Source organism: Loxodonta africana, chromosome X (assembly GCF_030014295.1).
Source record: "Loxodonta africana isolate mLoxAfr1 chromosome X, mLoxAfr1.hap2, whole genome shotgun sequence".
Taxonomy (NCBI): domain Eukaryota; kingdom Metazoa; phylum Chordata; class Mammalia; order Proboscidea; family Elephantidae; genus Loxodonta; species Loxodonta africana.
The window spans coordinates 41879823-41894737 of NC_087369.1; positions in this window are offsets into that span (position 1 = coordinate 41879823).

A 14915-nucleotide genomic window follows, 5' to 3' on the forward strand; every position below is an offset into this window, starting at 1 on the left:
GTGGCCTTGTCCTATCCCTTTGGAAACATTTCATCACTTCATAAATGATGAAATCAGGAGTTCTAGGAGCCAGCATGGGCCCACTCTGTAGAAGTGTGCCTCCTGACTTCTGATCTCTTGATAATTAAAATACTAATAATAACAATTAGAATCCTCCCACTTAATTTGACCTAGGATGGCCACTTGAATTTTTGGAGCCTCCATTTCTTTCATCTTAAAATATAAGACCCCCTCCCCTAAGAAAACAGTAGCCACTAACATTTAATGAGCATTTATTTTATGAAAAGTTTTTCACGTGCATCATTTCATTTAATTATCATGACAGATTTGTATCAGAATCGTTTATTGCGATTTTTTTTTATCTCCTTCCTTTTTTTTTTTTTAAACAGGCAGAAGCAGGCTTATTTATTTTTCTTCCAATTTGCCAACACTCATTTTTGCTCTCCAATTTTACAAAATATAATAGCAAAACACTTGGGATTGTATGGCAAAGACACTCTACAGGGATACGTATTAATTTTAACACCCAAATGAACCACATACTTTTGCACTCTATTAAAAATGCTTTATGGGAACCAGATACATCATCTGGATATTTGGGTGGAAAAAGAAAAACAAGAAAGCAAACCAGGAAAGTGGGAAGAAGGCCACAGGCTAGGGGGTTAATCCTTGTTTTGGAGCGTAACCTAAGGTTGTATTTTTTTTAACCAGTTTTTATTATGGTTCACATAATATAACACTATTGTTAAAGTATAACATCCAGTGGGTTTTAGTACATTCACAGTGTTCTATAACCATCACCACTATCTGATTCCAGAATATTTCTGTCACCCCACAAAAGAAGCCCCATACCGACTAGCAGTCCTTCCCAATTCCCCCTTCCCCCATCCCATCATCATTCCCTTTTAGGGCTGAGTAAAAAAAAAAAAAAATTTTTTTTTTTTAAAGTTCCAGCCTAAGGCAGGCCACATTTTATTTATCCATTCAGCAGCTGATGGACATTTGGGTTGTTTTCCCTTAGTGGCTCTTATGAATAATGCTGCTGTGAGCATGTGTGTACAACTGTCCCTCCGTTTTTACACACAGCAACATTTCATGGAGGAGTACAAACCAGGGAACTGAGAGCGAGGAGAAACGGGGCCTGAGCCCTAGAAGGAAGTAGAGGAAATAAAAGCAGGCCACAGCTTTGCAGCCAAACAGGGTTGGTTGCTTGGACCCACAGGCCTTGTCCAGAGAGATTGTGTGGAATCCCTCTAACTCGGAACAGCTCACTGGTAGAAAAAAGAGTGGACAATTCATCAATTGTCCCCTTTATGTCTGTGGTGGCTTGTCTCTAATTAGTCCAACCTTGTCTCCTGGGCCCTTAGTCCCTTTGTCCTACTCGCCCTGGTTCCTGGCCACTCTGGGCAGCGTCTGGTGCAGCCGAAACTCCATGGATCAAGCTGGGCAAAGAGACAATTGTAGGGGCCGCTCCTGGCAGTCAGTGCTGGGCATGGTGCTCCTCTGTCTAGGGCAGTAGGTCTAGCAATTTCTCAGAGTGATGTGAAGAACAACCATGAGGTCAGTTCTGGCAGAGTAGTGCAGCTGGCGGTTAATGGCAGAGTAGCACAGCTGGCAGTCGAGGTCAGGGGTCTAGAAGCAGATGAGCTTGAGCCATCAGGGGGTGGCACCAGAAATGAGCCCAGTGTCCTGGGTGCTCAGGAAGTGCAGGAAGGGTACCGTCAGAGACAGCGGTGGCTGGAGTCATCTGGGGCCGGGCTGGACCAGAGGCTCAACTGGCTCACTCCCAGCCTGTCAGTTGGTGCTGGCTATTGGCTTGAAACTCGACCATCGCTGCTGATTGGAGCACTTACACGTGATCCCTTTGGAACACTGACACATGACCTTTGGTGGCTTGGACTTCTCACAGCCTGATGATAAGTTCCAAGAGGGTGAGTCACACGAGCGAGCAGGCATTCCAAGAAGGCGGTGTCATCCCCTTATAAATATGGAGAAACTGAGGCTTAGAAAGTGTTAAGTGGGTCAGGTCACAGAACCAGCCACGAGCATGAGCATTCCTGTCCTGATGCTATCCCAGGATTGTGGAAAATGGTGCAGTGGGTGCTATGCTGCTGCACCCCTTTTTTGAACTCAGAGCATTTATTGAGTGCTTGTACAGTGCATGGCCTTTAGGGGCATCAAGAAGAAATTGGATGTAGGCCCTGCCGTTTAGAAGCTTGTATCCTGATAGCTGGATTGAAAAGGGGGGGCTATGGGAGAGGGCTATTGTGGCGTGGAGCTTCCTATGCTTCATACACACACTCGAAGGCCAAAAGGAGAGAGGGAAGGACCCTAATGCTACTTAAGGAGTGAAAGGGCTGTAAGAGACAGGGCGCTGGTGGGATTTAGTGGAAAGATCCACTTCAGCTTTAATGTGTGTAAGTGTGTTGGTGGGGAGAATTGGGGGATGCCACCTTCCTTCCTTTATCTTTGTATTCCTGCCACAACGTGAGTAGATTAATGGGTACAGAGGCACTGAAGTTGTTTCTACAGGCATTTCTGATACGAGGTTAAAATGTTCTGCAAATGAGGAGGTTTCTTTGGATGGAGCATGATCATGGCTGTTCATTCAGCAAATATTCGACGACCTCCCAACGGAAGGTGCTGGGGATTCAGAGATAGAGGAGATGAGAGCTTAGAGGGCAAGGGTCAAATGGACAGGCTCAGATAATAGCATGTGGAGCAGTGACAACAGAGGCAACAGGACATGCGAAGGGGGCGGGGACATGCATGTGGTTGTTCACTCCTGCGGGCCCACCCTGTGCTAGGTTCTGGAGGTCCAAAGAGGAGCCACAGGGAGGCCCTTGCTCTCTTGAAGCAGCCTAGCCTAGCCTAGGATGGCATTCTCCAATCGTATGTGGGCCCAGGCCAGCAGCAGCAGCAGTAGCCCCTGGGAGCTTGTGAGACAGGCACAGTCTCTGGCCCATCCCAGGCCCGCTGAGTCAGAAACTCTGGGAGTGAGGCCCAGTGATCTGTGTTTTCACAAACCCTACAGGTGACTGATTCCTCCAGTGTGAGAAGCCCTGGTCCCAGAGTTTCTCACAGCACTTCCCCATGCCCAACTTCCAGCCAGAGTTCCCCCCAGATGCCCTGCCCCCGCCCCCATGGCTCCTGGCCCCCTTGCTCACTGTCTCTTTCATGTTTTTCTCTCTCGACCTCTAAGCTGCTTTTGCTCCCCTTTCTAGTATTGATTAATTAAACCCTATTGATTTCTTCCTGTCCTAAAACTCACTACCCACAATCCCCATCTGCATAGCAAAAGCCCAAGAGCCGACCCACCATATTGGATGGGCAGAATGAAGGAAGCCGAGAAGACAAAGACAGAGCCTCTTTCTGATGCAGAAGAAGAATAGCTCATACCTATCTGTGGCTTACCTCAAGTGGAGGGAGGAACAGGGTCTTGGGGAGCACTTCCACCTGAGATTGCATGATTTGGAATTTTGAAAGTGCGAATCATACACTGAATTACCTTTCAGGTTTTTCTTTTTTTTAGGCATCATACACTGGTATGATTAAGCCCTGATTTTTTTTTTATGGGTAGATTTGTTGGTGTTCTTAAAAAAAAAAAAAATTTTTTTTTCTTAGAGTGCCTTTAATGGATATGAGTATCGTTTTGAAGAACACTTAGGATGCCAGACAAGAAACTTCTTTAACTGTTAGTGCTGGTGGTTCTCCTCATTCTGTTGCACTAAAGCTGTCATCCTGAGGTATGGAAGGCTGTTGACAAGACAAACTGGGAATTGAGATTTACGTCTGCTCTGAATGAAATTGCAATGGAAAGTTTAGTGACCCTATGGGATCTTAATTGGTTTAATGATTTTAATTGAAAAATATGAGGCAGGAAGATGTGATGCTTTTTTGAGCAAAAACAATGTACTTTTTTATATTGTGCTCTAAGTGAAAGTTTACAATTCAAGTCAGTTTCTCATACAAAAACTTAGACACACATTGTTATGTGACCCTGGTTGCTCTCCCTATGATGTGACAGCACACTCCTCTCCACCCTGTATTTCCCTAGTCCACTCAGCCAGCTCCTGTCCCCCTCTGCCTTCTCATCTTGCCTTCAGATTAGAGGTGCCCACATAGTCTCATGTGTCTACTTGAGCCAAGAAGCTCACTCCTCCCCAGTATCGTTTTATGTCTTATAGTCCAGTCCAATCCCCTTCTCAAGAGTATGCTTCGGGAATGGTTTCAGTCTTGAGCTAACAGAGGTTGTGGGGGCCGTGACCTCTAGGGTCCCTCCAGTCTCAGTCAGACCATTAAGTCTGGTCTTTTTACAAGAATTTGAGGTCTGCATCCCACTGTTCTCCTGGTCCGTCAGGGATTCTCTGTTGTGTTTCCTGTCAGAGCAGTCATTGCTGGTATTCAGACACCACCTAGTCCTTCCGGTCTAAGGCTGATGGAGTCTCTGGTATGTGGCCCTTTCTGTCTCTTGGGATCATATTTACCTTGTGTCTTTGGTGTTCTTTATTCTTCTTTGCTCCAGGTGAGTTGAGACCAGTTGATGCATCTTAGATGGCCACTTGCTAGCGTTTAAGACCCCAGACACCACTCACCATAGTGGGATGCAGAATGTTTTCTTCATACTTTTTGTTATGCCAATTGACCTAGATGTCTCCTGAAACCATGGTCCCCAGACCCCCCATCCCTGCTACTCTGGCCTTCGAAGCGTTTGGTTGTATTCAGGAAAATTCTTAGCTTTTGGTTTAGTCTAGTTGTGGTGACCTCCTCTGTATTGTTTGTTGTCTTTCCCTTCATCAAAATTATTTCTTGTCTACTGTGTAATTAGTGAATACCCGTGTTTCTCCCTTCCCACCCTCCTAAACATCAAAGAATATTTTCTTCTGTGTTTAAACTTTTCTTAAGTTCTTGTAATAATAGTTTCATACAATAATTGTCCTTTTGCAACTAATTTCACTCAGCATAATGCCTTCCAGATTCCTCCATGAAATGAGATTTTTCATGGATTCATGGTTGTTCTTAATCGTTGCGTAGTATCCCATTATGTGAATATACCATAATTTATTTATCCATTCATCTGTTGATGGGCACCTTGGTTGCTTCTATCTTTTTGCTATTGTAAACAGTGCTACAATAAATATGGGTGTGCATATACCTATTTGTGTGAGGGCTTTTATTTCTCTAAGATATATTCCAAGGAGTCGGATTGCTGCATTGTATGGCAGTTCCATTTCTAGCTTTTTAAGGAAGTGCCGAATTGATTTTCACAGTGGTTGCACCATTTTACGTTTCCACCAGCAGTGTATAAGTGTTCCAGTCTCTCCACAACCTCTCCAACATTTATTATTTTGTGTTTTTTGGATTAATGCTAGCCTTGTTGGTGTGAGATGGCATCTCATTGTAGTTTTGATTTGCATTTCTATAATGGCTAATGATCAGGAGCATTTCCTCATGTATCTGTTAGCCTCCTGAATGTCTTCTTTGGTGAAGTGCCTGTTCATATCCTTTGCCCATATTTTAACTGGGTTATTTGTCTTTTTGTTGCTGGGATTTTGCAGTATCTTGTAGCTTTTAGAAATTAGACCCTGATCGGATTTGTTGTAGCCAAAAATCTTTTCCCAGTCTGTAGGTTGTCCTTTTACTCTTTCGGTGAAATCTTTTGATGAGCATAAGTGTTTGATTTTTAGGAGCTTCCTGTTATCTAGTTTCTCTTCCACTGTTTGTACACTGTTACTAATGTTTTGTATACACTTTGTGGCATATATTAGGGTTCCTAGCATTGTCCTTATTTTTTCTTCCATGATCTTTATAGTTTTAGATTTTATATTTTTATTTTTTTTAGCATTGTCCCTATTTTTTCTTCCATGATCTTTATAGTTTTAGATTTTATATTTAGGTCTTTGGTCCTTTTTGAGTTAGTTTTTATGTGTGATGTGAGGTATGGTCTTGTTTCATTTTTCTGCAGATGGATATCCAGTTATGCAGGCACCATTTGTTAAACAGGCTGTCTTTTCCACATTTAACTGACTTTGGGCCTTTTTCAAATATCAGCTGCTCATAGTTGGATGAATTTACATCTGGATTCTCAATTCTGTTCCATTGGTCTATGTATCTGTTGTTGTACCAGTACCAGGCTGTTTTGACTACTGTGCTGATATGATATGCTCTAAAATCAGATAATATGAGGCCTCCCACTTTGTTCTTCTTTTTCATTAATGCTTTACTTATCCGGGGCCTCTTCCCTTTGGGTATGAAGTTGGTGATTTCTTTCTCCATCTCATTAAAAGATGCCATTGGAATTTGGATCAGGATTGCATTGTATCTAGGGATCACTTTGGGTAGAATAGACACTTTTACAATGTTGAGTCTTCCTATCCATTAGCAAGGTATGTTTTTCCAATTATGTAGGTCTCTTTTGGTTTCCTGCAGTAGTGTCTTGTAGTTTTCTTTGTGTAGGTCTTTTATGTCTCTGGTGAGATTTATTCCTAAGTATTTTATTTTCTTAGGGGCTATTATAAATGGTATTGATTTGGTGATTTCCTCTTCTACATTCTCTTTTTTGGTGTAGAGGAATCCAACTGATTTTTGTATGTTTATCTTGTATCCTGATGTTCTGCTGAAATCTTCTATTAGTTCCAGTAGTTTCTTTTGTGGATTCTTTAGGTTTCTTTCTGTATAAGATCATAACATCTGTAATTAGACATACTTTTACCTCTTCCTTATCGATCTGGATGCCTTTATTTCTTTGTCTACCCTAATTGCTCTTGCTAGGACTTGCAGCACAATGTTGAATAAGAGCGGTGATAAAGGGCATGCTTTTCTGGTTCCTTTTCTCAAGGAGAATGCTTTTAGACTTTCTCCACTTGGAAGGATGTTTGTCTTGTTGGCTTTGTATAAATACTCTTTATTATGTTGAGGAATTTCCCTTTTGCTCTTATTTTGCTGATTGTTTTCATCGTGAGTGGATGTTGGACTTTGTCAAATGCCTTTTCAGCCTCAATTGATAAAATCATGTGGTTCTTGTCTTTTGTTTTACTTATGTGATGGGTTACATTGATTGTTTCTCTAATGTTAAACCATCCCTGCACACCTGGTATGAAGCCCACTTCGTCATGGTGAATTATATTTTTGATATGTTGTTCAACTCTATTGGCTAGAATTTTGTTGAGGATTTTTGCATCTAAGTTCATGAGGGATATTGGTCTATAATTTTCTTATTTTATGGTGTCTTTACCTGATTTTGGTATCAGGGTTATGCTGGCTTCACAGAATGAGTTTGTGAGTATTCCATCCTTTTCTATGCTCTCAAATACCTTTACTAGTAGTGGTGTTAACTCTTCTTTGAATGTTTGGTAGAATTCTCCAATGAAGCTTTCAGGGCCAGGGTTTTTCGTTGTTGTTGTTGTTGGGAGTTTTTTAATTACCTTTTCAATCTATTCTTTTTTATAGATTTATTTAGTTGTTCTACCTCTGTTCGGTTCGTTCAGATAGTGCGTTTCCAGAAATTCATCCATTTCTTCTAGGTTTTCAAATTTGTTAGAGTACAATTTTTCATGGTAATCTCATATGATTCTTTTAATTTCAGTTGGGTCTGTTGTGACGTCATCTATCTCATTTCTTATTTGGGTTATTTGCTTCCTCTTCTGTTTTTCTTTTGTCACTTTGGCCAGTGGCTTATTGATTTTGTGAATCTTTTCACAGAACCAGCTTTTGGTCTTGTTGACTCTTCCAATTGTTTTTATGTTCTCTATTTCATTTAATTCTGCTCTAATTTTTATTATTTGCTTCTATAGGGTCGCTATGAGTTGGAGTTGACTCGATGGCAATAGGTTTGATTTTGGATTTTGGTTTTCTTCTGGTGCCAGAGATCTTCTTTTGCTGCTCTCTTTCTATTTGTTCAAGTTGTAGGGTTTATGCTTTGATTCTGGCCCTTTTTCTTTTTGGATGTGTGCATTTATTGCTGTAAATTGACCTTTGCTGTGTCCCAAAGGTTCTAGTAGGAAGTGTTTTCATTTTCATTTAATTCTATGAAATTCTTTATTTCGTGCTTAGTTTCTTTTATAACCCAGTCGTTTTTGAGCAAGGTGTTGTTCAGTTTCCATGTTTTTGATTTTTTCCCTTGCTTTTTCTTTTATTTATTTCTACTTTTTTGGCTTTATGGTCAGAAAAGATGCTTTGTAATATTTTGATGTTTTGAATTCTGTGAAGGCTTGCTTTATGGCTTAATATCTGGTCTATTCTGGAGAATAATCTCCATGTGCACTGGAAAAGAAAATATACTTGGCTGCTATTGAGTGGAGTGTTCTGTATATGTCTATGAGGTGATGTTGGTTGATTGTGGCATTTAGAGCTTCCATGACTTTATTGAGCTTCTTTCTGGATGTTCTGTTCTTCACTGAAAGTGGTATGTTGAAGTCTCTTACTATTAGGTGGAGCTGTGTATTTCTCTCTTCAATGATGTTAGACTTTATGTATTTTGGAGCCCTGTCATTTGGTGCATAAATATTTAATAGAGTTATGTCCTCCTGGTATATTGTCCCTTTAATCATTATATACTGTATTTCCTTATCCTTTGTAGTGGCTTTAATTTTAAAGTCTATTTTGTTGGAAATTAATATTGCCACTCCTTGCCTCTTCCAGCTTCTGATAGCTGTTGGCATTCCTTGACTTGTGACTCTCTTTGGAGTCTGTACCTGGCATGGTGAACCCTCAAGCATCCACACCTGCTGTGACTCTCCTCACCTTCTCCAAACTGGACAGGGTGTTGTATACTGCCTAGGCAAAATACAGGAGGATTCCGTTTTTGGAAAATTGATGAGCCCCAAAGAAATGACCCATATATAGATACTGACAAGTAAAGGGCCATCAAAGATGTGATTACTTACATTCCTGATTTACCTATGATAGGGTCCACCAGTCTGTATGACCTACCCAAACATGCAGAATTGCCAATACATTTTTTAAAGCGTCACTCCAAACCAAGAAGCAAATCTCCTGAAAAATAAGAGTGCTTAAATAAATCCATGGGCTGGCAAGTCAAGTGTGATGTGAGAAAAGGGAGTCAGGGAGGCCATGGAAGTAACAGTTCCCAAGGGAAGGGGAGGCACAAAGTATCATGAGGCAAGGCCACACCAAGGTCTTATGTAAGGCAAGCAGAGTGAGGTTAGCTAGGATTCTAGGGGTTCCTGGGGATTGGGTATTGAATAAGTCTGCAGGCTCAGGAGGCATAGAGGCTGTCCGTAGTTGTTGGGTACCTGGCCCTGGGGCAATTAAGATGCCTGCATAGTGGCCCAGGTGTGTGAGAACCTGATAAGGGGAGTGGGTGGAGAGTGGATTTAATCAGCTGCTCAAGAAGGGGAATGGACAGGCCTCCAGACAGGGCCTGGTTCAAGACAGCATTTTAAGAAAACGGTATTGCAATGAGATAACCTGAAAGAAAGAAATCAAAACAAACCAAAAGAAGAAGAAAAACCTTTTCAAAAATGGATGCAATATTTTAAGCAGAAGAAAGCTTAAAATATAATTAATGTCCTTAAAATGGTAGGAACTGACGTCCTGCAAACAAAACTAAACAGAATGGCATAACATTTAGAGGACAAGAAAGGATACTTGGAATTTTTTTTAAATTCATATGAGAAAGAAGATAAAAAATGTTGGGAGAATTGAGGAAATATGTCAGAAGATGGAAAGGAAAAATAAAAGGAAGTGAATGAAGAAAAGAAATTGGAGCCTGTACAGAGAAAATCCAATATCTGGCTAAGAAAGGAGAGGGGGAGGGAGAGGAAGATGGAAGAAGAGGGAAGGGATGAAGGGAAGATAATTATTTGAAATGCTATATAAGAAAATTTCCTAGAACTAAATATATGAATTTCTAGAATGAAAGAGCCCAGTGAATGACAAACCCATTGGTTGGGGAAAAATCAAGCAAAACAACAACAAATTGTTCTGGGCAGTTTATCCAGTTAGCCTTTCAGGACTTGACTTCCAGGATATAAATTCCAGCTCCACATGACCTCATAGTGAGTGAGAGGTCCTTGGCCTCTCTGCCCACTGCAGCCCTATTTGTCCAGCCAGTCAACAGGGGAAGAGGGTCAGCGAATGGTTATGGGTGGAGTCATAAAGAATATTAGTAAAGGAGATGTTAGCTGGAAGGCATTTCATTCAATCAGCAGTTGCCTCAGGGCTGGATGACCCAAGAAGCAAAGTAGTCACAGGCTTATGTGTGCTTATTTACGGATTAATAAGTAAGCACAAGTAGATCCGTGCCTACCTTGCTTAATGTAAATCCAGGCATACCTTGCTTAATGTAAGCCCAGGCATACCTTGCTTAATGTAAGCCCAGGCATACCTTGCTTAATGTAAGCCCAGGCAAATCTTGCTTGCTGGCTAATTAGCCCCTGATTTGCCTACTTCACTGCTTAAACCACGTGCCCATCCTTGGCCCCTTGGCGCCACGTTAAGAATGTTACCTTCATGCTCCCCAATAGCAACAAAGCAGGTATAGGACCCAGTGACAGGTGAGAGACGGCACAAAGGTTATTCCCAACATCTTTCAGTTCTGCTTTTAGCACAGGCATCTTACTAATATTCCTGCCAGAATATCTGAATCTTTTTTCTTCACTCTGCTAGAGTGAAACCCTCTTGACCAAACGTTTAAATGTCCTTTTCAAGTGGGTATTAAACAAAACTAAACAAAAAGCAAAGTACATCTTAGCCAAAAAGGTCAACAAATAAGTTTGGATCAGGCACAATGTTTGTAAAATCAGTGTTATATTTGTGTGTTTCTCCCGCCCCAATATAGTTTCTTTCCAGTTTGCACATCCCCTAACTCTCTTTTCTAGGGTAAAGCAAAATTAACAATAGTCAGTAGACTAGTAATATGTGTGGGTTTTAAAAGCTTACAGTAATTAAATGCATTATGCAGACAGTAGGGCTGTGGAAGTTTTGCACAAAGTTAGGTCAGGCTTCCAAAAAGTTTTGTGCTCTCATTTCTTATTGCCTTTTTCCTAATAAAAGATAGAGTGTTTGTAGGACCACCCACCATTGCTCAGAACTTATTAGCCAAAAAAGAATGTGTTTCACTCAGAGCCCCAGGGAATTCTTACTGTGCCCTGTGACAATTTGAGTGATGTATCATATACAATTGTCTCTAAAAAAAATTTTTTTTTATACTGTTATCTCCTCACCTTAGGTGCCTACTGCAAAGTTTCTTAAGCTTCTTCTGGTCAGTCACTGAGAAAAAAATTGTTACTGAGACTCTTTGGTCAGAAGTGGGAGAGAGACATTACCCCAGGCAAAAATACTGTGTTTGAAATATTGTTTTCTCTGTTCAGAAAAAAAAAAAAAAAGCCAGTTCCAGAACCAAACTAAACAAAAATTAAACCATGATGTTAAGAATGCAGCTTGGGGTGTTCCGAGCCGTGATCACTTATTCGGCGTTGTTTTATGATTCCAATCTGATCAGTCCTGCTGAGATGCAGCTATCAAAGACCATAGAAAACCCGTGATTTCCTCGTTTTGTAAATGTAGCCTACTGACAACTAAGATATGGAGCGGGGATATTTAAGCCATGATTTTGCACAGAGTTGAGTTATCTGCTCCGTTTTCTTTCTGCCTTCACTCCATGGTTGGTTTGCTGCAGTTTGTTTTTATTTATTTAATCTCACACTTTATTTTGCTTATTAGTTACTGATCCAATTTGTATTCTGTACTCCTCGACCAGAGCCCTGGTGGCATAGCAGTTAAGAGCCCAGCTCCTAACCAAACGGTCGGCAGTTCAAATCCACCAGCAGCTGCTTGGAAACCCTATGGGGCAGTTGTACTCTGCCCCATAGGGTCGCTATGAGTCAGAATCAACTCAATGGCAATTTTTTTTTGAGTAATTACATTGAATATTTTGCCCAATTTGTTTTTATGAAGGGTAATACACACCTCTGATTTAGTATTAAAGTTATTTTTTCTGGCTAGTTACGTTTGTCAAATCAGACATTAAAAAAAAATCCCCTATTACTGTTCCGGAAACGCTCGCGGGGTACCGGTTAAGTGCTATGGCTGCTAACCAAAAGGTCAGCAGTTCGAATCCACCAGGCACTCCTTGGAAACTCTATGGGGCAGTTCTACTCTGTCTTATAGGGTCGCTGTGAGTTGGAATCGACTTGATGCCAATGGGTTTCTTTTTTTTTTATTACTGTCTCTTGCCTAAACCTAGATTAAGCTTGAACCATTTCTCATCCCCTTGACTCTAAGTGACCCATGCTTATATGCCAAGTGTAAATACGTTTATGTTGTCAGGATTTTGGATAGGATTTTGAATGGCTCCACCCTCTTGCCAATATGAAAGAGTAGGAGGCAATGAACAAAAAATTAAGTTGGCTTTGAACCAGCAATTCACAAGTCCCAAAAACAGAATGTCAGAATGTCATTAGCAATTTTAAAACTAAGTAAGAGGAAACTGAAGCGCAATATTCAGAGTCTGTGAAATTTCTGGTAAATACGGGCAGAGTTAGAAAGCCCGAAGTACTTGACATTAAAGCACACGCTGTGGTCTTGGGCCAGCTAGCTAAAAGTCCCCAGCTCTAAAGCTAACAGCACAACCTTCACCCTCCTTTTAAAATCACTCAAGCATTGAGCACTGCAGTGTGTGTAAAACTATATTCTACTTTAACAGATGACAGCACTTGTGGTAGTTGTACTTCTCAACTTGGCTAGGCTATAAAACCAAAAAAAATTGCTGGCAAGTCATTTCCAACTTATGGTGACCCCATGGTGTCAGAGTAGAGCTGTGTACCACAGGATTTTCAATGGCTGATTTTTCAGAAGTAGATCGCCAGGCTTTTCTTCCAAGGCACCTCTGGTAGATTGGAACCTCTAGCCTTTCAGTTCCCAGTTCAGCTTTCACGTTCACTGTTAGCACCACCCAGAGGTTCCTAGCTTAGCTATAATCCCCATTTATCCAATCAAACACTAATCTAGGTGTTGCTGTGATGGTATTTTGTAGATATGGCTAGCATTTGCAATCAGGTCACTTTAAGTCGAGGAGATTGCCCTCAATAATGTGGGTTCGCCTCATCCAATCCGTTGAAAGACCACATGAAGACAGAGGCAGAGATTGGAGTGATGCTAGCACAAGCCAAGGAATGACAGGAGCCACCAGAAGCTGGAAGAGGCAAGAAAGGATTCTCTCCTAGAGCTTCTGGTGGGAGCATGGCCATGTCAACATCTTGATTTCAGACATCTGTCCTCCAGAACTGTATGGGAGAAAACATTTCTGTTGTTTTAAGCCACCAACTTTGTGGTGATTTGTTACAGCAGCCCCAGGAGACTACTACAACACCAAAGAGACATTTGGCACCCCTTCCTGCAAACACAGACCCCTCGGTTGGGGCACTCAACTACTAACCTAAAGGTTGGTGGTTGGAACACATCCAGCAGCGCCTCAAGATAAAGGCTTGGCGATCTGCTTCTGTAAAGACTACAGCCAAGGAAACCCTATGTAACAGTTGTACTCTGTAACACGTGGGGTCGTAATGAGTCACAATTGACTCAATGGCAACAGGTTTTGTTTTCCCTGAAGTCACAGGAGAGGACATGGCTGCCATTCCCATATTTAAGCAGAAAACCCATTGAGACCGGCAAACCAAGGGTGAGAAAATTTTACCCAGTCACTGGGGAACTTCCTCCCTGCATTCACGCCCAAGTCGGGACCATGGTAGTAATTCAGGAAACTGCACACAGAGACAAAAACTTCAGGCAGGCTGATCCTCCTTCGAAATGTTCCCCGGATGTCACAGCTTCACTGTGGTGTGCTCACAGTCCAGGGTGTGTCTTAACTCAAACCCTATCAAACTTAAGAACGTGAAATTTTAACAATTACAGATCAAACTAAGAGCCATTAATGTAAAATGGCCACAAAGAAATTGACAGGTAAAGGTATATAAAATGGATTCATGGCCTAAGTACTCAGGATTGTAGCTCTTCGGGGATTTCCCTTCAATTCAGCTTGTAGCACTTCGGCCCTCTCTTGCATGCCACAAGCCAGGTGCCAACATTGTCATTTCCCCACTAGTTGACAAGTTCCCTTTTACCATATCTCCCGTACTTGTGACATTTCCCAATGATTTCCAATTACAGCCACCTGACACCTGTGTGTTTGCTCTGAGGTTTGACTATTGGGTTTCTTTAGACTCTGTGGCATTTGCTGTCAGCCTGATTGGTGGTCTACTTAAAATGTCAAGCCAGGTCATGGGCTGTCAGCAAATCATGGATATAAAGGGGGAGGAGGTGATAGGAAGAAGCTGTGAGGGGAGAGTGAAGTATCTTCCAGTGAAAGAAGACATGGGAGCCTGACCCAGAAGTCCTGTGAAGGTAAAAGCTGGCCCTGAGCTCCAGAAGTGAGTTTATAGCATCTAATCAAGCGCAATTTCTCCTGATTACCTCAGAACTAATTAGGGAGTAACACCTCCATCTAATCAGAAGTATCTGGTACGGAGCTATTTACATATTTTCAAGTCGTGTTGTCATGAGGACTTTTGAGCTGATGAAAACTGACAGTTACTATCAAATTAAAATGCATCACATTGAAACCAGGAGTGTCAGAAACTCACAGCGGGGGATTCGCAGCCTGTTTTAATTGATGGGATACAGCGGCTCTGCCTCAGGAAGCCAGTCTGAGCATGAAGCTCAGAGAAATGTGAATATGCAGAGGTCAGACTGGCACACCAGAGGTGGAGCTGCAGACATAGTTGTTGCTGTGCCTCCCTGACTGCGGTTTCCACCTCTCCCACTGGGATTCCTAAATCAGAATTTAGGGGTGGGAGGATCCTCTCTCTCTCAATCTAGCTCTCTCTCATGCTCTATTTCACTTTTTTGCTGTGGCATTTCTACTTATCAGAGAACTACCACCAAGTGCTTCTAGT